Source organism: Dreissena polymorpha, chromosome 12, assembly GCF_020536995.1.
Source record: "Dreissena polymorpha isolate Duluth1 chromosome 12, UMN_Dpol_1.0, whole genome shotgun sequence".
NCBI lineage: Eukaryota > Metazoa > Mollusca > Bivalvia > Myida > Dreissenidae > Dreissena > Dreissena polymorpha.
The window spans coordinates 29,521,456-29,547,638 of NC_068366.1; the positions used below are offsets into that span (position 1 = coordinate 29,521,456).

The following is a 26,183-nucleotide window of genomic DNA, read 5'->3' on the forward strand; positions in this document are numbered from 1 at the left end:
AAAATGTGATCATAAATAAAGAAGTTATGGCAATTTAAGCAAAATGTTGTTTTATCTAAGTGTAAAAGGGGCCATAATTATGCCAAAATGCTTGATACAGTGGTCTGCTCTTGTTTATAGGTTGGGGTCATGTTGGTTAACAAGAATGCAAACTAAAAAAGCAATATGTCAAAGGTTATAGGAAATATTTGGGGTAGTACGCAAACTTTAACATAGATTTATCAATAATATGCATATTCTAAGTATAAAAGGGGCAATAATTCTGTCAAAATGCTTGATACAGTTGTTTGCGCTTGTTGGGGTCATGATGGTAAACAAGTATGCAAAATATGAAAGCAATATGTCAAGGGACAATGAAAATATTTGGGGTAGTACGCAAACTTTAACATTTGCTGCATATTCTAAGTGGAAAAGGGGCCATAATTATGACAAAATGATTGATAGAGTTGTCTTATCTTGTTTGTATGTTGGGATCAAGTTGGTAAACAAGTATGCAAAATATGAAAGCAATATGTCAAGGGACAAGGAAAATAATTGGGGTAGTACGAAAACTTTAACATTTGCACGCTAACGGTAACGGAAAAGCCGACGTAAGTAGGATAGCTCCACTATATATATTTCATATATAATAGTCAAGTTAAAAAAGATGTGCAAACCTTCAAGTAGTGAAATTCCAACTATTATGTACTCAATCCACCAGTCAGTAGGTTAGAAATATATGAAATAGTGTGAATGATTCATTTTTTATGACTAACTTAAATTAGTTCTAAAAATAAAAATAAAATACAATACATTTTTTTACACATGAGAAGTCATTTTAAAAATGCAATATCTAAATAAAACAATCTTTACATCAATTATAAGCATCCTAAGTTCTTTAACAGATGCATTTGCTGCAATTTGTAATTGCATTAATAAACAATTCTGCCAAAATTTTAATATATATAGTATGGACAAAACTTCATTGTTTCTTCTGACTACTCAAACATATTATAGGACATAAACAAAGCTGTCTCCATAGGATGACATATGCCCCCGAAAAACGCTTTGATAGAAGTTATGAGCATTTTTTTAAACCTAAACGCGGATCCTATTGCCTAAGTTCAAGGTCAAGGGGGTCAAAATTTGTGTGCACATGAAAAGGCCTTGTCCATATACACATGCATAGCAAATATGAAGGTTACATCTGAAGCGACATAAAAGTTATGAGTATTTTTCGAAAACTAAACCAGATTTGGAAACCTAAATGCAGACCCTAAGTTCAAGGTCAAAGGGGTCAAAGTGTGTGTGCGTTAAGAAAGGCCTTGTCCATATATACCAAATATGAAGGTTGCATCTCAAGGGACATAGAAGTTATGAGCTTTTTTCGAAACCTAAACGCAAAGTGTGACGGACAGACGGACGGACGGACAGTCCAATCACTATATGCCCTTCTTCGGGGGCATAAAAACTAAAACCAATCAAATAAAAACTGTCCAAACTTAAACTTTAAATACAATAGGACAGAAGAGATCAAGCTAGTAAAAATGACATAAATAAAATATCAAACCACTATTTATAAAAAAACAAAAGCACCGCATAACAGGTGACACGCTCGGCTGCGAAAGCTTGTCAGAATATTTTTTTTAAGTCACAGTGACCTTGACCTTTGACCTAGTAACCCAAAATGGGTGTGGCATGTAGAACTCGTGAAGGTGCATCTACATATGAAGTTTCAAAGTTGTTGGTGGACGCGCTTTGATTTTAGAGCCAATGTAAAGGTTTTAGCACGACGGCGGGGGACGGCGAGCAGGCTATTACAATGCCTCGGGTTTTCTCCGAAAACAGCCTCTCTAACAACGATTAAAAGTTCACAGTACACAAAATATCTACCTCCACCAAATGAAATGCACTTTGTTGTTAGAATCATAACATGTCTGCAGGGGCAAGTGGCATGGCAGGCCTTACCTGTTGAATCTCACTTTGTCAACAAATAGTGCTTTGTTCAGCTTTTTTGGGAAGATAGCCCATGGCTTTGAAATTGGGAATTTTATCTGCATTTTTCAAGACATTGGGAAAATAAGTTGGGATTTATAACTACATGAATGAGTTCAGCATCTTTACATGTAATCACAAACACCATCATGATCAACCATGATCAACAGTTTTCCACATAATAAGCTCACACAAAGTCATCAGTCACATCAGGCACCATTTATAAGGAGGCGCTTCATCTTCTTCTGAAGAACTGCTGCTTTCAACATGTTGAATATCAGTCAGCGCTTTGCTTTCGGAAATCAAAGATGATGATGCAAAAGAGTCACTTGTTATTAAATCACTATCATTAACAATGGAATGAGTTTCAATGGGAAGACTTGTACTTCTTGACGATGTTTGTTTATATAATGACGATTGCTCAATAAAATCAACAGTTTTCGTTTTGCCGCCAAGGTTTTGCTTAGGAATCTTTTTCACGTTATATTTCTAATTGTGCGACATATTTGTTTTCCATGCAGCCAAATTACAAAACGCTTAAATTTAATCGCAAATATAATAAGCGCCTGAACAAAATTGAGAATATCTTGTACACGAATTATGCCGACTTCATCCAAATCAAGGTATAGTCTAAAATCGGTACGAAACCGGATCGGACTACGCTTTGTTAAAAAGCGAAACAGCCGATGTCATTAGCGTTTTTTCCCCTATAAGGCTATTAAGAATTTTTTTAGCAAATTTTGGGAAAAAAGTATACTTTTTGCTATTGGGAATATAGCCGATTTCGGCTATAAAATCAGGTCAAAAACAGCCCTAACAAAGGTGATACGCTTCTGCTTTCCCTGATGAACAGTATTGTGTTGCCACCCCATCATCAATGCTATAGCTGTAGACAGCAGTGAATATAAGTTCTCTTTAATGGTGGACAGCTTGCTATGTCTTCTTCTTAGCAGACTTTTGAGAGCTTCCCTGGTGTGGATTCCTCCTAGGCTTAACTTGCAGTGTCATTTTCTGTCGCCACCATCTCCACTTCACCATCCTCAGAAAGATCCATGTTGTTCATATCAACAGCAGACTCTGTTCACAATAGAAGCAATAATAGGATATGTTACTTAAAGACATGAATATTAGATTCTTTGAATGTATACCAATCATGCACATTAATAATCTTCATGCAAAATGTTACAATTTAGCCTCAATTATACAGCATCCTACATGTGATAACCCTTCAATTCTCCAGCTTAATCAGTTTACCTTCACTTAAATGTTTGTTGTTATAATAAGAAGTTGTCAAGAGTGGCAAAGCTTTCTCAACAAAACAATCATTCATCATGTTAAAAAGTAAGAAATTGTATTATTAACACACAAACTTAGTCAATTACCTATCTAAGCAAAAAGTATGGAAGGAAATTATCCGTAAAAGCACACAGAGTTAGTCAACAACATACCATTTAAGGTATCACCCCAACGCGGCATATAGTCACTGAACTTGCAGAACAGGAAGTCTGAACTGCAATATAAATGCAATTAATTAGGATATTGAATTCAAAACTTAAACAATTGGCAAAATAAGCCTTGCTTGTACAAAAAAAAATGTCATAATCATATAAAATCACATATCATAACATGTAATTCGAGCTGCGCATTTACCATTTTATTATAAATCCACGAAGATTATTATATAATTTGGACCATATATACATGTAATTTAGCCAATAATTATTTATAAGATGCTGACTGTAAAGTATCAGATGTAAATTTTTTATTTAATCTGCACAAATATTTCTTAAAGTGTGTCAATACACATTAAATTCAATTTGGCAAGAGATTCATACAAGGGTACTAACAGTAACAATAATCAAAATAAAATACACACATAGCAATTTAACAAACATTTCTATATACTTGTATTTTGAATGTAAAACAGTTTATAATGTTTTACCAAAGGTGGACCACTTTTTTAAGAATGGCAAACGTGCATCCTTTCCTTCATTCATGTAGTTTTCCATGTCCAGAAGAAAACAACTTGTTCCAACCTTAACCTGAAAAATGCCCGAGAACACATATTAGAACGAAATCTCTGTACATAAATTTCATAATAACCTAACAGTTTGAAAAAATAGTACATAAATAACCCTTTTATCAGTGTCATAATGATAAAAAAAAAAAGTTATATTTCGGTACCTGGGCGATCATACCTTGTTGTCTTTATTATTGAAATCCTGATGTGTTTGTTGCCAATTTATGTTCTTATATACAAAAATAATCAATACATTCATTATTTAAGCCGAATACATTGCATCAATTGAACCTCTTTAACACTGCAATGTAGAGGTTTCACTGGGTAAAAAAAGATGTTGCCACGGTATTTGTTTCCTTGAAATAAGTTTAAGCTAATGTTTTGACAATAACAATAATATAAACCCTTTCCATCTCAGAAAAAAAAATTGAAAAAATTCCTGAATTCAATTTTGTTCCTGAATGGCAGCCTTCAGACGTTATCCTATGCATGCAACCTAAAAATCACAATGATGTTATCACACTTATCTTGTTGACATTTTTATGTTGAAATTTGGAACAGTGTAAATATTTGACATCTGTTTGACATTGTTAACTACTTAGGTCACATCAAATATTACGATGAGCAAACAATTGGTGTACTGCCACCTAAGCGATAGGGACACTTTTAGTCGGCAACATTTTGAAAGTTTTCCAATAAGGTGGATAAAGTGTACCGAAGAATAACAAAGTAGCCACTTTTCCTGTTGGTTCGGCCACCTACGCATTCAAACTCGTGCATGCGTACAATGATCGTCTGCATTATTAAGAAAAATGTGATATTTAAAAGGGAAAATATCTACATGTTTCATAAAACAATAAAAATATTTGTCAACAAACATGCATAACATCAATAAACTTTCATTTTCAAGTTGACAGCTGGAAGTCAATATCTGCTAGACGTTTTGCTATAAGTTTGTGAATTCGATTGGTCGAACGCACGCGCTCTACTGTGAGGCTCTGTGAGGGGAAATTGCTGAGGCAAACGCAGAGTCTTTCGTTTCTCTATCTTGCGATTACCTTATCCTCGATACATAATGAACTTATTTAACAAATAACGTATAAAGTATGAACATTGAACGCATTCAAATGGTATATTTAAGCGAATGTAATGAATCATTAATGATCAGCGATTGAACGATTTTACAATCAATTTATTATTAACGAATGCATAACTTATAAACGGTTTAAAACAACTTTAAATTTTAACAACAGTGTGGGCAAGGGAAACTGTCTCCTCTTCTCAGCACCGATTTTGTATGGCAGAAGGAAAGGTGGACCCAATGCCCACACTCGTCCCACTGCCCCCAATTAACTATTTTTATGTGCGGTTTTGTGTCCAGATTTGTTGGACTAAATTGTCCACATACGCAACATTTTTCGGACTCGTACGTGGCCGTTCCGGTATCAGAGTCTTCACTAACAATGTTGGCTTGAAATTATTGTATGCCAGTTATTGACAGCCTCGGGCTTTTACATATCATCTGGCTTTGAGATGTGACGGCATTGACATTTTTCTTGGCGTCGTACATCTCCACCTCTTCGATGTATTCATCACTTGTTATTAATTTCCCGCCAGGTTTTGGTTTTGTATTCGCTGAAATCTTCTTTTGGCATCTGCATGTGATAAGGGTTGGCGCCTCTTTTTTTGCCCGGAGATACTCTTTAACTGCCTGCTTGCCAGCCCATACAGCTTGTAACTTCTGAAGAGAGTTCGAGTCTCGGAATGACTCGCATGGCATAAGCTTTTCTGAAGGCACCGCATTCTTGTTTAGTGGGTACACACCGGCCTTCGTGAAGGCTGACACGATGTTCCACCTGCTAACTGCCTTCAGGTAAGCGCATGGCTGTATTGCTTAAACTGTAGCCAAGCCTTGCGTAGTTTCCGCATGTTTGACAAGCCCTTACTCTTTGTCATTTGTAAAAATGGTCTCCTTTAGGAATTTGTTAGGTTCTACACGTCCACTTATCCTATCTCTTAAGGTTTGATAGGGGATGTACTATTGTAGCGCCACTCGACGTACCAATAGTTTTTTGGTCTTTACATCCGATACTGCTTTTAGAAAAATATCGGGGTTGTATGATCTATACCTTCCATGGTATCTCTGAGGATTGGCTTACAACGTTAAAAAATGCACGTGGCGTTTATAAGATTTTAATTGATTTCCGTGTGTATACGACAGTGCCTTCCCCAGGAATTTGTTCAGGCGCCCCGGGGGGTGGGTTCGGGTGTCCCCTCCCGACGTTGATTTTTTTAAAATTAAACATGTCAATTCACGTTTTATGGTGCGTTATAACTCAAAGAAAAACAGCGTCAAAAGACGTCATTTGGTGCGCTATGACTCTTCAAAAAATCCCCCAGTCATTTAAAAATATATTTTTTTATATTGTTTAATTGTTTTAAAACTTTTCCGCACAGATAGTAAAATCCCGACTCGAACGATTTCCCAATACATCCGTTTCGACCCGACTCTATTACTGTATACTTACTAATGTTCAAGTTTCTATTTATTACCCAATAATCCCGTTTATTCCGTTTTTATCAATCTCTTTCTGGTAAATATTTACGATAAAAGCTTTCAGTTATTTCTTTAACACAAACCTTGCCATTTTTTAAGTGACTATTTATAGATTTGATGAAATATTGCCTCTGAATATGCGTCAATCCCCTGACCTGTTGTGTGCTTGTTAAAACGCTCAATACACGCCATTTGTATGCAATAGACGCGACGTTGTACATGATGCAAAATTTTCGCGCTCTTTTTAATTGAGAAAAAGATTCGACACAAAATAAATTTGCACTGCTAATTTGAAGCAAAAATATTTAACGTTGCGGTAACATTTACATTCTGAAGTGTGTTTCGGATTAAAAACGCGTTAACATCGACTTACGGTAATGGGTTTCGGATTACAAATTTAATTATTCCCATTTGAGATTTCAACAAATATTAACCGTTGCGTTATAAATTCAACGATAATTTGTTTACACACTTTACGAGTCGAATAAATGTTTTGACGGAATTATACATGAAATTCACGTTGTCCACGAGGATCACGGCCGGTTGCCATCATCAGTCTTCTAACTATCGATTATCGGACGAAACATTTACTTACAAGTGTGCGTAATTAATTCAACGAAAATTTGTTAAAGCGCATTACGTGTCGAATAAAGGTCAGAAAAACGAGGTGAATCAGTTCTATAAATGGACATGTTGAAATATACATGTACTGGAATTAAATAAATTGTTATCACATAATTGTAACCGCTATAATAATTAATTGTTTACCACTTGCAATTAATTTCTCGTATTAATTATGAGTCATAGGTAACACTTGTTTACAGTAGAATAATCGATACGCGCGTCATGCTATTCTCTTATCACTGGATTATCCATTACCCCATGTGGTGTTTATGGCGATTACTTGTGAAAGTAGGTACCAAGTGCTCTTTTAAAACAGGGAATATTGATACACTGATAGGGAAACCTTGATTTTTTTGGACAATCTCCACTTTCTTTTACTGAAGAATACACTGATCGGAAAATTTCAAGCGCCCCGGGGACTCTGATTTCGAAATTCAAGCGCCCCAGCAAGGGGCGCTTAAATGGCCTGTGGAAGACCCTGTACGATAAACCCCTGAACGGGCCTCTAAAATATGACAACGCCGACCTGAGTCAATAATGTACGGTAAACTGACCTTGACAAATGCCAACACAGGAACCCGGATTATTCGAAAACGTATATTGGAAATATTTTTACTTAAAAGGTGCTTTTTTTCAAAGGATTTTATGTTTCTGTTCATTGTGTGTGCAATTATTATGGTGACAGTACAACTTCTTACATTCTTTGTCCTCATTTTTCGGATTTTATTGACAAAGAAATATATTCGGCTTGAAACTGTATCGAATTCGGAGCGTGCAGTGCACGAACGGCTTAAAAATTACGTCATTAATAAATTCACAAACTAATAGGAATTCACGAACCTATAGGAATGAAGTTTAAATAAAGAGCAATTATTTCTTGCTTATATCAGTTTGTGCTTTTAATAAACTGGTAAACATTGTTAAGTTTTTGCATAATTAGCGTTCCTTAGCCCTTGCAGTGGTGATCAAATTTTGCACCTTAGGACAATATACGGCGAATTGCAACTCTCAGCAACCCTTTGGATTATAAACCGGAGAACTGAATTATTGCAGTTCTATGAACTAACAAAACAGTAACATGTTGGCAGGCTACTCGAAGACCACTTGCGCGACAATACAGAGAATGTTATTTTATATACAATATTCTATGTAAGAACGCTGACAATAACAAGTATCTCTCAACCTTTATTTATTTGCAGAAAGTAAAAACCATAAGTGCATACCGAAATCATCCAACCGACGCCATTTTAAATCCTGGATCGAAATTTTGGTCAAGGCGGTCCAGTCCATAACGGTCTGTCTGCTAACGGTCCAATAAAGTAAAAAAAAGGACGCAAAGGATTGTCCGTAGCATTAATATGCAAAAATCGTATAATAAAAATATATTTCAAAATTCTAATTAGAATAGTCGATTGTAATGCATACTTTCAAAAAATGAATAATAGCGAAGTCGCATTTTAGTGCTTGTTAACAGCTGTCAACGAGATGATAATTTGTATAGGGATAAAATCGTGTGGCATTGTGCTTAGTAGGTTGTCTGTCAGTTTACATGGTTTAGATACATCGTGTTTAATATATTGTCCGATATGATTGATCTGTTATTCACCATTCAGCGTCTTGCATTTAACACATTACAGTGCTCCAGCTAGGATTTGAAAAGGGCAGGGGGAGGGGGGGGGCTTTTTGTCAAAAGGACACTGTGGACGCGCAGTATTTTGTCAAAAGGGCACTTTCGAGCACGCGGGCATTTCTGGAATGCTTCCTCTTGCATGTTAATTTAATTGGCATTAATAATTGTTAGAATATATTATTCCCATTATATTTTTATTTTTTTTATTAAACAATTCAAATATAATGTCTACAGTGAGAAATAAATTAATCACAATGAATTGTAATAACATATTTATTCATCACCATATGTAAAATAAAAAAAACGGCAGGGGGTGGGGCCTAGGAAGGCAGGGCGGAAGTTCGGGATGGCAGGGCGGAAGTTCGGGAGGGCAGGGCGGGGCGCCCTTGAATTTAGGCCTAGCTGGAGTACTGCATTAGAGGCAACCTATACTTGCGTAAAGGTCAAATAGCAAATAATTTGCATTGGCCCATATATTACACCAATGTATATATAATCAGAATTTAGTTCATCAAATATTAATATACTACATTTGTTTGCATTATATAAATTTGTAAGGCTTAATAGCGTTCTTTTCAAACTAGGTATCAGATCAAGGTTCATACAACAATGATCGAGTTTCTAAATACTATTAAGTTTACAATGCAACTCTCTTGTGTGTGGAATTATTAATTAATACAATAGCAACATGATTTTTGTGTAAAATCTATCAAAATACCACCACAATCCAATACCGTAATTACTCAAGACTTTGGGCACCCATTTAAAGCAAATATGATTAATTTCGTGCCTATGAATTTTCGGACATACGGATTTTATCCATAATTAAAGACTCTAAATTTTCGGACAGTCAATTTTACAGCAGTATTTTATCAGATTTCGTCCTGTTTTCGCTTATCATGTGACCCTTCGATCATCGTGTTTTTACAACCGGATTAAAGTCATAAAACCAGAGAGATGAATGCCTGAGGGCAATGGAGCATAACATTTGCGTTATTGGGTAACAGATAATAAACAATGGTTTCTTCAAACAGCGATTGAAATGATATCGTATTAAGATAGCAAAATGTTTAATGTTTATATTTGTATGTATAATAGGTTTATTATTGCAAAGATGTGAAGTTGTATTTATTTGGGTGTGTATAAAACGCGGCATTTAACGCAGACTGCAATTTGCAGGCTGCGTTATCGGGCCATAAAACGCAGCCAATATAGACATCGTTGCAGTCAATATAGAAATCGTTGGCAAACGCAGCCAATATAGAAATAGAAGGAATACGCAGCCAATAAAGAGATAGAAGGCAAAAACGTGTGAAGTTCGAGAATGACTGTATCAATAATTCGACGGTTTTAATTAACAGTATATGTATGAAAGTGGTAAAGGTGCATACATTTTTTAAACTTATTGTTTTTCATCGCTTAAATGGCAGTATATTTGGGTGCTGGAGGTTTCGGTAAATGACAAGTTCGGTAAATTGGATTTATATAGTAAATACCGTGGAGGTTTCGGTGTATAGATTTTTTATAGAGGTGTTATACCTACAATGAGGTGTTACTGACACCTATTATTGGCTTACAATAACATCAGGGGCATATATTTACAAACTAGGATTAATTTTGAGTTGAGTAATAAATGATATGCCTACGGTAAAGAATTAAGGGGCTTGAATGAGCAACCTCTGAACATCTTAAAACGAATTCTTTTAGGAAATTTAGGTCCCAAACCAAAAAAATGTAGATTGAATTTAAAATGGAAATCTAGTGAAAGTGAATTTACGATTTAAATAACTCAATAATATTTTTTTAATAATTGGTGCGTTTATTTAAATAACATAATAGTATTTATAAATGATTATTTACGACGGAATCAATGTAAGATTTTTAATTACGTTTAATGCTATTAAAACAGGGTCTTGTAAAATATTGTAGACAAGATTAATTAAAAAATCATATCAAACAAAAACCATAAACAAATATGAAATAATTCGTTTGATATTAATTTCAGTTTAAATATAAATACTGCGCTTGGCCGCTACAAAAATTGTGGATTGCTTCAAATTAAATGTCAAATTCCGAGTGCGTTTTATATATAACAAAGTTTTATTATTTCTTTCTGGTTGAGAAAAACATAATAAAAAAACAATATATAACATATAATACGCGTACTCATTTATAAAAAGAAGTAAAATAATATGTGTTATGTTTTATAATTTTGTTAAATGCTCGTGCCATTGAATGTTGAGTAAAGCGTAGAGATGCGAACTAAATTACACATAATTTAAAACTGATAAAAATGACATCTAACATAACGCCAGCAGACACGAATGAATACACTGTGTATTAGCAACCTGCTGTGGTGATCCCTTTCTTATCAGCTCAAAACACAGGCACCTGGCTACTGTATTGGAACAATGGGATTGACGGCCGAAATAACTGATTTCATTTTTTGTCTGGACAAATCCGTTGAATAAAAAAATACTAACTTATTATCTTTGTAATCTGTTTAATGTACCATATATTATATTTTATAAATTAGACATTTACAACATGGATACAATATATAAAGGACATATTTGAATCTTTTATTTCTTAAAAAAATCAGGACGTAGATACATTAGTGACACAGTACAATACAAATAAGAACATTAGCATCATTCAGAGTTTCCACATGTCTCTTTAATTTCATGTCAATTAATTGACCAACCATGCATTGAGCAACACTTACCTTAATTACTTGATAACACGTGAAAACCTTCTCTTCATCCTCCCTTAACTTTTTTGTTTGAAGATGGCCGTGATAATTTATATAATTACCCAATTACATAATTATTTTATTCATACCACAAATAATTAAATCTTATATTTTTGCACGTATTATTATTTTCTGAATCAAATTGAAAACATAATAATTTTTTATTCGCACACAAGAGTAATTCAAAATGTATTAACATACTTTTATAAAATGTATAAAAATGTATGTATGTATAGATAAATGTTTGTACAGATTGAACGAATTGTTGTTTTTAACGCAGAAAATATAGACATCGCTTCAAATTGCAGACTGCGTTATCGGGCCATAAAACGCAGCCAATATAGAAATCGTTGCAGTCAATATAGATATCGTTGGAAAACGCAGGCAATATAGAAATAGAAGGAAAACGCAGCCAATATAGAAACAGAAGAAAAACGCAGCTTTATAGAGTCTGAAAATAAGGCAAAAACTTATTGATGTTGTTTGTGGCTAATTTTATGTTATCGAGATTTGCTAAGTGTGAATTCAATGATGAACAATTAGCTGCCAATTAATACTTCCCTTTGAATTTCAATCCAAAAGACCCTTAATTATGCCGGGTTTTTATTTGCTCAGATGACTTCTAAGCGATTTAAATTGCAACCTTAGGAAGGAAAATTCACACATAATTTTAAACAAATTGTTATATTTTAGCGAGTAACTCTTAGCCGTATATATTCATTTCGGATTTTTTTATCCATTTCATATCAGTGTTATTACTTGTAATATCAGTGCTGTCAGTGATAAGTGAGAATAAATTTAAGGATGATAACATACAACAAGGTACAATCCAATTCTTTAATGAGTTCGAAACCTATAATGCTTTGACTATATACATACTGGCTGCGCTGTCAACTGCCTTTCTACTTACGCATTTAATTTAAAGTAGAAGAAATAATAGAAATAACAACAACAACAATAATATTTACTATAATCACATGAGATCACATGAGAAGTAGTAGAGGTTGCAGTAATAGCAAGCAGTAGTAGATGTTGTTGTTGAACTATTCATAGTTGGTGTTGTACTTGAAATGGTAACAGTAGCATCAGCAATATATATCATCAGAATAAAATGTAAAACAACAGCTGCATTAGTTATGAAGAAGAAGATGATGATGATTATGGTGGTGGTGGTGATGATGATGATGATGATGATGATGATGATGATGATGATGATGATGATGATGATGATGATGATGATGATGATGATGATGATGATGATGATGATGCTGATGATGATGATTTTGATGATGATGATGCATTATAATGCATTTTTATTATTATTATTAGTAGTAGTAGTAGTATAGCAGGTATGTGTATTAACGTTAATACACATGCCTGGATTATAGGTTATCATCAACACATGTAATGGATATCAGAACCGAATTCACATAAAAATTGTTTCTATTGTCACGGGACGTTGTTATGATTCGCACATCAGACAGTCGGTTGTCATAGCAGTAGTGTACCAATATACAAGATATGGCTTTGCGATAAGAAATTAAAGGTCCCTTAGTTTACAGCGTTAAACATGGGTTTTCGTTTTAACAGGGCATATGTTGGTCCAAATAATATTCATGTTGTTAGGATTGGAAAGCGTTCTTCTTTAAACTAAATCCATTTATGTAATTAAAAACATTTGGCATCGCAGATTTGCTACATAGAAAGAACTTAATATCATGTAAAAAATATCAGTAGTAATATAACTTGCAGTAGTAGTAGTAGTAGTAGTAGTAGTAGTAGTAGTAGTAGTAGTAGTAGTAGTAGTAGTAGTAGTAGTAGTAGTAGTAGTAGTAATAGTAGTGGTAGTGGTATAGTGGTAGTAGTAGTGAGCTAAATAGCTGGAAATTGCATAAATCTAAATACACACACGCACGTATGCACACACACACACGCACACACAATAGCACTCACTCGAGTAATATGAGTAGTAGTAGTAATGCAGTTGTCTAGTATGAAAAGACAAAATGTGTTCAGCAAGTATTGAAAGATGAAAGTTCCTTTTTCAGCACATGAAGTTGGTATTTGCCATGTATAAATCAATCTGAACAAAAATATAATAGAAGAATAAAACAGATACTAAATCGGTTTGTTATACTAGGTCCCTCAGTCAAGAGCCGTTTTTAAATGTTTGTTTAAAATAAAGTTGCGTGTTACCAAAAAGCTATCAATAAATATGTCTATTAAAAAGTCTTTCGTGTAACCATATCGCTTTCATATTCGCATCGTATGATAAAATTGAACCTACGAATGTGACAACGGTAAATTGTTGTTCCAAATGCATATACAGTTTATAATTTGTTAACTTGTCTCTAAAATCGTTGTACAGCAGCGTAAGAAAAATAAACGTTCGGAAACAAACAATAAAATAGTGTAGCCGTAATCGATTAAAACGCAGTGTTTTTTCAATCGAGATTGTCCGTATTAAAGTGTTTTTTGATTGGATAGTAAGCTTTACAATAACCAATGAGAATGATTGTAACAAACTAAATAAATGGCGGTTTATTATTTTGTTTAGGAAAAGCAGTTAACCGAAAGCTGTATGTCTCATCTGGTCATGATAAGTAAGGCATTATTTTGAAAGAGGAATGCAGTAAACAAAGATTACATACAATATTAAATAGCTCTCGAGCATATATTTAAACCATCGGTATAGGTTGTTTTAACTAGAGCTTCATGTAATAGGATCTTTTTCGGACTTGCGGTAATTTGGGACAAATTCGTTTGTAACGTATTCAAGTTACTTGTACTGATATATATTTACATTTAAGGTCATTAGCACATACAGATATATGACAAATGAGACATAGAATAAATCGCAGATTTCAGATAATTAAGACTAGTAGGTGATTTAAAATTCCAATATATATTTATTATATAAGAGCATCAAATAAAACGCTGTTGCTGTATGCATATTTTTAACAATAGACGAGTTAACGAGTGACGTCACGCGCACCTGCAAAGTTTAGACTCCGTCCACTGGTTGGCAAAAAGAGATGGAGTTCATATAATCGCATATAGAGATGGTGATCATAATCATCGAGTTTATTGATAATCATGCACTGTATCAAATATAATTTTATAAATTATTTCTAAATAAAACATTAGCATGCAAGGAAATGCATTTTAGGAAAGATTATATTGCTATTATTTGTTTTTACTAAACAAACTTGGGAGTAGAACACAATCTACAAGCTCGGTATTTGGTTACCACAAAGATCTTTCTGCCTAGCACATCATTTTAGATTAAAAAAATCTCAGAAAATGTAAATTCTTTAAGAATAAACTTAATTTAATGAAATAATACAATTAAGGATGAACACAACAACAAATAGATCGATTTTATGTACGCAACATAGTTCTGATTTGAACGTTAATACATGACGTCTGTAAAAACTTACCATGGTACACATTAAATAAATTCACTTGATAAATGTAATTGTTTTTATTTAATTGTTCACACCAATTTTGACACTGTTTGTTTCATCATTTAAACCCGGTGTTTAATTGCAATATCTCGTTATGATCGGATACTGTGCAGACAGTTACAAAGTAAACATGGTGTCATTAAACCAGGGACCTATACTTGGGGTGCCTGCATAAACCACATGTGGCAGTTGATTTTATGGTAATTAAACACAATTTATTATACCTTCATGTCATCTCTTGGCATATTGAGCAGTCATTTAAGCCAAATTTCAAAGCCAAAATATGTTACAGTTGCTTTAATAAAATATGTTAACATATTTAAAAAAAATAATGAAGATATTACTTCGAAATGGATTAGCAGGATTAAGTGTATATATATATATATATATATATATATATATATATATATATATATATATATATATATATATATATATATATATATATATATATATATATATATATATATATATATATATATATATATATACATTAGCCAGTTTAATCATAATTTACATTGTTTAATAACTATAAATTAAAAATTTTGAGCAATTTTACTACTACAAAATGAATGTATTGAACGATTACCAGCATTTTTTAAATAAAATCGGAAATTACGTGTAAACATTGTAAGTTACAGCAGTGCACGAAACACCATCATGAAAGCAATCAATCAAAACTACTTGCGTAAAATAAATTAAATATATAGTGTTATTTATCATAAAATGCTTGATTGTTACATGTATCACTCCTTATCACTTAGTTAAAAAATTCAATATACATGCAAAGACAGTTCAATTTGCACAATATGCAGGGTGTTTTTACCATGTGTATGCTTAAAATAATCAATATCGTCATTCAATGGAAACGAAATGAAAATTCATTCAATGGAAAAGAAAATGATAAAATTTAACAAATGTTATGTATTCCGCTTTTTTAGGGTTTTGTTTTATAATTGGTTAAATGCACCTCTTACACATTCGATCGCTGATGAACAATAACAATATCCACACCACTTATAAATGTGATCAAATAAATATATGTTTCATTATTTTTGAAATATCATTTATAAAAGTCTTACTATAACAAAGATGACGGCTTATTTATTATCCCCGCCAAAATTTTTTTCAGAGGGGATATAGTAATTGGTCCTGTCCGTCCGTCTGTCTGTCCGGCTGAAACTTTGTCTGGAGCATAACTCCAAATCTATTCAATGGATTTACTTTAAACTTAGACTATAAACAGATGGCAACTAGGAGAAGTGCAGTGACCAAGAACCATAACTCTATTTACCTTACTTTTTGAATTATCTCCCTTTTTATATAATTTTAAATTAAATTTTTGTCCGGAGCAAAACTCTAAATCTACTGAAGGGATTTACTTGAAACTTGAAATATAAACAGATGGGAACTAGGAAAAGTGCAGTGACCAAGAACCACAACTCTATCTACCTTAGTTTTTGAATTATCTCCCCTTTTATATGATTTTAAAATAAAGTTTTGTCCGGAGCATAACTCTAAATCTACTGAAGAGATTTACTTGAAACTTGAAATATAAACAGATGGCAACTAGGAGAAGTGCAGTGAACAAGAATCACAACTCTATCTACCTTAGTTTTTTAATTATCTCCCCTTTTATATAATTTTTAAGTACATTTTTTTTCGGAGCATAACTCTAAATCTACTGAAGGGATTTACTTGAAACTTGAAATATAAACAGATGGCAACTAGGAGAAGTGCAGTGACTAAGAACCATAACTCTATCTACCTTAGTTTTTGAATTATCTCCACTATTATTTAATTTTAAAGTAAATTGTTGTCCGGAGCATAACTCTAAATGTACTGAAGGGATTTACTTGAAACTTGAAATATAAACAGATGGCAAGTAGGAGAAGTGCAGTGACTAAGAACCATAACTCTATCTACCTTAGTGTTTGAATTATATCCCTTTATTTAATTTCAAAGTAAATTTTTGTCCGGAGCATAATGAATTATCTCCCTTTATTTGTTTTTACAAATATTATTCTACTCTCTAAAACAAATGTTGTCATACAAGCAAACACATTTCGGCGGGGATTTGGCACTACTGTGACAAGCTCTTGTTTGTTTTTTTTGTTTTTTTGCTGTATTTAGTCTTCCGATCACGTTTACTCTAATGCTAATAACTAATTCGTATTTTTATAAAGACGAAAATATATTTGTGAATAAAAAATTATTGTTACTAAATATAATCTATTTGCACGATTATTTAAGTGATTTGATGTTTATTTCGGATTATTTTATCGTTTTATTGACTATACAAAAGTCTTATATACATGTTTTACATTACTGTAACCAGTGTTTTTGCCAACCAGTCAGTGCGCATGCGCGGAAAATCCCCAATGTAAACAATAACAATTTAATCGTCTATACGGGAGTTTTGTAACTTAAGTAGATTCATATGAGCATGAATGCCTATGACCTATGGATAACCCATTAAGCTGAAAGATAATTTCCAATGGGGTCCATAAAACACACACTGAAATAGCAAAATGATTTAAAGATACATAACCATATGAACAAACACTAACAACATTATGTTGGTTATATGGTTATACATAACCATATGAACAAACAACATATCCAATGTAAACTACTGGAGCAGACATTATCTTTCTAAAAAAACAAGTCTAAAATAGAGTGTACTGATAGCTTGCTGATATTTTGTCTGCGTGTATTGACTAAAATGTATTTTTTGAAGCAGCGCTTGTTCTTTAGTAGATAATTAAGGTGTAAGAATTGCTGATACACGTGCTTAAAAATAACGCTGCAGCGATACCAGTATATTGATGGCACAATAAGACTATGACCAGATCAAAAAAATATAGTTACGAGTTGGGCAATTAGTTTATTGGCACTGAGTGTCTAAGTCATGAGTTTTGTTTAATGACACAATTAAATAAACAATGCACTATTTATTTAAAGGTGCAGATAAACAAGTGTAATGCTCCTGAAGAATGTTTGGGCCAAACAATATCTAAGAAACAAAAAGGTATGTTCCTAAAAAACTCTTTAGTTTTTTTGTATAAGTAGATAAATACAGTCAATGTTATACCATTTTCAATAACTTTAATTTGTAGTGGTGAATTGTAAACATAATTGTCCTCAGTTTGTATTAAAAGTAAAATATCATCAGCTAGTATAGTGTATGAGTATTTTTTATGTTGATGCTAATTAAATTGATGGAAATGTCTACTTGATTTTATATAACACTTATCTTGTGTGTAGAAAAATATAGGAATATTTTTGATCCCCCACTCATCAGCAACAGACAGCCATTTCATTCAAGAGGATTATGCTTTATGTTTTTACTTTTCTTTCAGTTGATAAAAATGCAGAAAGATATGGCCAATTCATTGAAGGTGACGACATGCATGTGTGTACTTATTAGCATAAGTTCTGACTTAGATATGATTTGTGAAAATCTTGGTTGATGACTTGTATTTAATATTAAAGAGGCCTTTTCACAGATTTTGGCATGTATTGAAGTTTGTCATTAAATGCTTTATATTAATATATGTGAAAATTGGATCTAAAAAGCTCCTGTCAAAAAAACAAGAATGAAATTTAAAAAAGAAAACAAGTAACTCTGAACATGGCTTGAACCACTGACCCCTGGTGTAAAAGTCTTATCGCTTAGACCAATAGGCTATCCATTCAATCGTTACACGTTGCAACGCTTTATAATTTTCAAGTTTTTAAATCATCAAAAGATGCATATGATGGATATTTTAGAGCATGCTAAATGTTCAGTATTACTGTTTCCTGTCAAATATCATAACTACCATGAAAATATGCGAATCTGAAACATTTTTATTTTGTCAATTTAACAAAACTTTAAAAGGCCCCTTGAAAGAAATTAGAAACCTGACATATTGCCATATTAACTACCTATACAACTAGAAAAGTGTGTTTATCTTATTCTATTAAATTATTTATTTTCTTATAAACATGGGGTCAAGCTCTATAAATGTGTATATATTGCAATAAAATAATTGAGTACTGTTAGCTGATTTTGTTTACATTGAACATGGCCATACTTCTCTACTACCACCTGTGTATGGGGAAAATGTGTTTCCAACTGGTGTTTTCACTTCATAAATAGATTATTAAGAATTATCTTGGCAAATGCATATGGTATGGGTGTGTTTTAGCTAAAGTTAAAGAAACCTTAATAAGTTTCAAATGATTCAAATGTTTCTGATTCATTATCAGGAATAATTTAAAGTATTCTTATAACCTCACTATGTAAATGTTATTTTAAGAAAAATACATTGAAATTGGGTATTCTGATTGGTTTGTTTTGCACATTGACACTGTGTTATAAATTGCAAAATAATATTTAAAAATAAATGTATGTATATAACAATTTATGTACCAAAAGGACACTATTGCGGTACTACAATTAGACCTTTAATTACACATGTTAATGAATATATAATGTACAAGTACATAATTGTGTTTTAGGTGTGACTGTATGCACGACTGTTACTGCTGCCTGGGTATTATGTGAGCAAGAAACACGTCTGGATTATAATTTGGACACACATGTACAGCTGTTTTGTGAATATGATAAATTATGTATGCTATATTTGCATTTTTGATGGGTTTTTAGATGTTTAATGTTCAATACATCAGACAAACTCTGAAGTTTTTTTAAAAAATAGAATATTAATTTATAAAACAAAATCCCATGAACTACAACCATATGTTTATAGCTTTACACTTCAAGAACAACTATTTTTGTGTATTATGATTATATATTTGTTCATGAGATACAATTTTGAGTTGAAATATTATGAATTTTGTTATGACGGCGTAATATTTGATTTTGGTCTGTAAATAAGAAATTATTGGAAATGCCAGAGATTCGCTTATGAGTTGGAATGTTTTAAATTTTGTCACGCCGGCATAACATTTTAAATTTTTGTCTGTAAATAGGAAATGTTTGGACATTTATCAGCCATTCACTTTCTGTAGAAATGTTATGAATCTTGTTACGCTTGTATAGCATTTAGGTTTGGGTCTGTGAATATGAAATTATTGGAAATACAAGAGATTAACTTATGAGTTGACATGTTTGGATTTTTGTTAAGCTGGCATATTATTTTGAATTTGGGTCTGTAAAAAGCAATGATAGGAAACTTGAGAGCAATGCACTTTCTGTGGAAATATTACTTATTTTGTTATGCCGGCTTAACATTTGAGATTGGGTAATTATTTGAAATGCAAGCAATTTACTTTTAATTTAAAATGTTTGGAATTTTGTTACGCTGGCATAACATCTTATGTTTTAGTCTGTAAATAAGAAATCATTCGAAATGCAAGTGATTCACTTTGAGTTGAAATGTTTGGAATTTTGTCACACTGGCATAACATTTACAGTTTTGGTCTGGAAATAAGAAATCATTAGGAATGCAAGCGATTCACCTTTGAGTTAAAATGTAATGAATTTTGTTAAGCTGGCGTAACATTTTTTTTGTTTTCAAAAAATTAGCATGTCAAAATTATCGCAAAAAAACCCTGTAAAACACCCCTTTTAATTGGGATTCATGGACATTCCATTTTTAAAATAGACAGATTTTTACGAATTTTGTGAGTTTGTACCGCCAGCGTAACTTTTAAAGTGGAATGATTTATTTGGTGATGTTATAATGAACCTTTGTGAGTTTGTACCGCCAGCGTAACATTTTCAAAGAATTATCTGTCTATGTGATTATGAACCTTGGGGAGTTTGTACCGCCGGCGTAACATTTTTATTTTTCTGTCAAAGTGATTATGAATTTTGTGAGTTTGTACAGCCAGCGTAACATTTAAAGTGGAATGATTTATTTGGTGATGTTATAATGAACCTTTGTGAGTTTGTACCGCCAGCGTAACATTTTCAAAGAATTATCTGTCAATGTGATTATGAACCTTGGGGAGTTTGTACCGCCGGCGTAACATTTTAGTTTTATTTTTCTGTCAAAGTGATTATGAATTTTGTGAGTTTGTACCGCCAGCGTAACATTTAAAGTGAAATGATTTATTTGGTGATGCTATAATGAACCTTTGTGAGTTTGTACCGCCAGCGTAACATTTTCAAAGAATTATCTGTCTATGTGATTATGAACCTGGAGTTTGTACCGCCGGCGTAACATTTTAGTTTTATTTTTCTGACAAAGTGATTATGAATTTGTGAGTTTGTACCGCCAGCGTAACATTTTAAGTGGAATGATTCATTTGGTGATGTTATGAACCTTTGGAAGTTTCTACCGCCAGCGTAACTTTTTTTTAAGTGAAATTATTTATTTGGTGATGTTATAATGAACATTTGGGTGTTTGTACCGCCAGCGTAACATTTAAGTTGAATTATTTGTTGATGTTATACTGAACCTTGGGGAGTTTGGACTGCAAGCAAACGTTTTCAGTTAAATTTTTCTGTTGAAGTGATTATAAAATTGGAGAGTTTGTACCGCCAGCGCAACATTTTAAGTTGAATTTTTGAGTAGAATGAATTATTTGTTGATTTTATAAAGGCATTTGGAAGGTTGAACCGCCAGTGTAACATTTTTAAGTTCATTTATCATTTATATGATGATATTATAATGAACCTTTGGGAGTTTGTACCGCCAGCGTAACATTTTAGTTTATATTTTCTCTGGAAGTGATTATGAAATTTTGATAGGTTGTACTGCCAGCATAATATTGAATTATGTTATGATGTGATAATAAACCTTTGGGAGTTTGTACCGCCAGTGTAACATTTCAGTTCAATTTTCCTGTCTGAATGTAAGAAGGGTTGTACTGCCAGCGTAACATTTTTTGTAATTTCTTATAAAAACTGAGAAAAATTTGGGTTTATTCTAAAGAAATTTCTTTGAAAATGGCCATTTTAAAAGGGATTCTGTGGAAAATCCCTTTTTAAAATATAATCAATTTACTACTATTACTACTACTACTACTACTTCTACTACTACTACTACTACTACTACTACTACTGCTGGCGCTACCATTTCCACTACCACTACCACTGCCACTACTACTACTACTACTACTACGCTATTCTTCCGTCTTGTTTATCGAGTTCTCGCAGCTGGACTCCATTCGCTGCAAGCAGCATATCAATCTATTAAATAATCTGTATTTATTATACCTCACCTTTATTCACGATGCTAAACTCTCATAGGTCATCGTGACATAGAAATACTGTTAGACCAAGCGGGAAAATATTTACTGTCCAAAAAATACTGTCGCCCGCTACCTTAGCAATCACGTGCGGAATGGTAAAAAAATATACAGTCCCATTCGCGCAAGCGCAGTACGCAGTTGTGCATTTTCGTTGTAAACAGACGACCATAAATAATATACTACTACTACTACTACTACTACTACTACTACTACTACTACTACTACTATTACTACTACTACTACTACTACTACTACTACTACTACTACTACTACTACCACTACTACTACTACTACTACTACTACTACTACTACTACTTCTACTACTACTACTACTTCTACTACTACTACTACTATTACTACTTCTACTACTACTACTACTACAACAACAACTACTACTACTACTACTACTACTACTACTACTACTACTACTACTACTTCTACATCTACTACTACTACTACTACTACTACTACTACCACTACTACTACTACTACTACTACTACTACTACTACTACTACTACTACTACTACTTCTTCTATTATTACTACTTCTACTACTACTACTACTACAACAACAACAACAACTACTACTACTACTACTACTACTACTTCTTCATCTACTACTACTAGAACGACAACAACAACTACTACTACTACTGCTACTACTATTACTTCTACTACTACTACTACTAATACTACTACTACTACTACTACTACTACTACTACTACTACTACTACTACTACTACTACTACTTCTACTACTACAACTACTACTACTTCTACTACTACTACTACAGCAACAACTTCTGCTACTTCTATTAATACTACTACTAATATTACTTCTACTTCTACTGCTACTACTACTACTACTACTACTACTACTACTACTACTACTACTACTAATACTACTTCTACTACTAATACTACTACTATTATTACTACCATTTATCATGATTTAATTTGTTTGAAAATACATAGTAACACAATTTTGTTCGCTGTCCTAATCTTTTGGACCCCTAATTTGGTACGTTGGCTGAAATTTACTGAATTTATTTTCTAATGTGACATCATGAAGGAATTTTGTTTTAAGATTGTAATATATTTTGTTGACCATTTAAGTTGTGTTACATGTGTACAGCCCGGATGAGTCTTTTGCCTGTGATGTTTGTAGTGTACTAAAATTGACATTTCGAAATGATGTCCATTTGCTGTATTGATGTTGGGTGGAAACCCAAGCATGCGCTATCAAATTGACATTTTGAAATGAAGAACGTATGTTGTATTTATACACGATCGTGTGCGAAAAACCTGATGGAATATTCATCGTTTCGTTACATGGAAAACCTGATGGAATATCCATCGTTTCGTAACATGGACAACCTGATGGAATATCCATCGCTTCGTTACATACTGATACGCATTTTTTGTCGTAGCAAATTATTGAATAACACATGCAAAGACGTGTATTATACTAAAGAAACCTAACGAGTTTTTTTAATGGCCACACAACATGTTTCTGCGGGTTGTTATATTCGTAATGTTACGTTCGTCCGTTCCTTCTAAGAATTTATGTGTATAGTGCTAACGACTTTTATCAGACTTAATTTATGATGATACTATCTATGATTTCATAAATGATTATCACACCTATGGATCGATATAAAATATATCCGCCAATATAACCATGGGGAATAGAATATTTCCGAATAATATAATCACATAAAGCTTTCCAGCAGATTTTCTATTCACTGCCTTCATTATTGCGACAATGCAGTTTTATGGACTACCATAACGTTATTATACTGAAGAAATATATAGTGATTTTAATATATAATTATATTTATAAAATTCACAATTAAAATTAGAATTTACTTTACTTTTAACAAATGCACATTGTATTGTCTTAATAATAATACATGTAATTCTCAAGATACGTTTGAGTTTGGGTTGATTTCGTATTCCGTATTAGCCGTCTCTGTTTTAAATTCAAACAATAGAACAGTTTAAATGTACATGGTAAAATTAAAAAAGTTACCGTACCTCTGCGTTTTCATCGCAAGTCCATTTTCAGCACATGTTCTGGTTATTTTCATCATTTGTATTTTATTTTGTATTGATGGCTTTTTAAGCAAACATTAAAACGATTAACATTACAATACATTGTCTTGTAAAACATGGCCATTTATTTGCGTATAACCTGTGTGAAACCCGTTGGGAAATTGTGGGAAACTGTCTGAGACATGTGTGGAAACCCCTGACTCATAAATTACATTCCCGAATTTCAAAATATGGAAATATTGATATATTACACGTCTTATATTGAATGTTTATGGGGGCTTACTTTCGTTAAGTTGCGGCTTCTAGCCGAGAATGTAATGACATTTCACATGTTAATGAAATAGATTGTGATCTAGCGTTGTCATATTTGTCATATCTGGGAAAACTCTAGTTTTTGAGTATTTATAGAGAAAAAATGTTTTCTAGGAATTACCACGCACGAACAATAACAGTGTAACGTCATGGCGCCATCTTGTTACACAGATCAAAGAAAACCACTTATGCCTTAAATCAATAAACAACTACGCATTTATTGTCTAAATACCATAAATAAAAATGTCTGCCTTTTGTGCAGTGATGGTTTTTGAAACAAACATGACAAAATACTAGGTAAAGGTCATTGTGTACTTGAATTTGTTGAAGAAACGTTTACACTGCGAGGCTTGCCTTCTAAGACGATACGGATAAATATAAGTATCAACTGGCATAAACATGGTATTGTTTTTATCCTGCAACATTTATAATAAAAAGGCATGAGGAAATCACAATCGTAGCATACAATTATTTACAACAATAGCCTAAAACAGATTAAATTAACTGAAATGTGAACCCATACGTCCGGCATCATGCAGCATTTGTCCTTGCCGATATTGTTATTTGTTGTCGATACAAATTGTTCTATTACCACATTTTTTACTAACTGACATATACTTTATAAAATCCAAACAACTACTGCCTCTTGCTCTAATCACAAAATTAGCTTCCATCGCGATCCTTATTTTCCTTTTGAAAACAGTTTGTGTACGCTGGCAATTCTTTAGCGATAAACATTCGTTGATCCACTAACACAAACATGACATATTCATCAAAGAAAAAACATTTAAATTCTAGTACAATTCCAAATGAAAAGTAAAAGAACAATGCACCGCAATTCAAGATTTAACACTCTTTAAGTTACCGACACTGTTATTAATCCGTCATTTGTTCAACAAAAGCAATGAATTGAAAACATCGTATGATTCAAGTACATTATTCGTTATTATTTAATATTTAAAAAAATCTACAATGCAAAGTCAACGGTTTAATTCGAGCCATACATTGTTTTATTACAGCCACAGTAATCATTTAATGCACAAATGATTAGAGCGACAGAAAGCGCATGTAATTCAACTGTTGTCGACCAATATAATTTAATCACTACATAATCAATATGGATGTTTGATTTTGACGGAAATAATAGTCACTTTGTAAATTACAATATTTGTTGGGTGTCTTTGTCACAATCATAACCAATAGGCAGTAACTGACTTATTGGTCCAAATACAAACTGTTTTTAGGAAAGTAGTCAGCGTTTAAAGAACAATTATCGAAAGCACGCACAACAAAATATACATTTAGAGAATTGATCACCTCGTCAAGTATTAAATTACTTTAGTTTTAACAGAAATCGATTTGCTGCGGGCAGTATGCTCTAAATCATCGCAAACCAAGTTAACCTTTTTTCGAACACTGTCTGTGTTCCTATATCGTGACATAAACACATCCTCCGGGATGTCGTCCAACAAAACACGGGCGAAAAGCGTCTAACTCGGCGTCTACTCGCAACGCGTCCATTTTGGTTGCGACGTCACTACGACTTCTACTAACATTTCGTAAAGTAACGAGAGCATTCCACA

The 26,183-nt window shown here is 32.9% G+C and overlaps 2 long non-coding RNA genes across 2 annotated transcripts; one reads left to right on the forward strand and one right to left on the reverse strand.

The window, feature by feature from the left end:
* Positions 1-922: 922 nt before the first annotated feature.
* LOC127852771 (uncharacterized) lies at positions 923-8,464 on the reverse strand. The gene is made up of 4 exons (XR_008036258.1): positions 8,399-8,464; positions 3,917-4,016; positions 3,423-3,484; positions 923-3,051 (listed from the first exon to the last, which is right to left on the reverse strand). It is a non-coding gene; the product is annotated as an uncharacterized LOC127852771 (long non-coding RNA).
* Positions 8,465-14,007: 5,543 nt separating this feature from the next.
* On the forward strand, positions 14,008-21,800 carry LOC127852769 (uncharacterized). Its single transcript, XR_008036256.1, has 4 exons — positions 14,008-14,160; positions 17,989-18,055; positions 18,387-18,439; positions 19,531-21,800. It is a non-coding gene; the product is annotated as an uncharacterized LOC127852769 (long non-coding RNA).
* Positions 21,801-26,183: the final 4,383 nt, after the last annotated feature.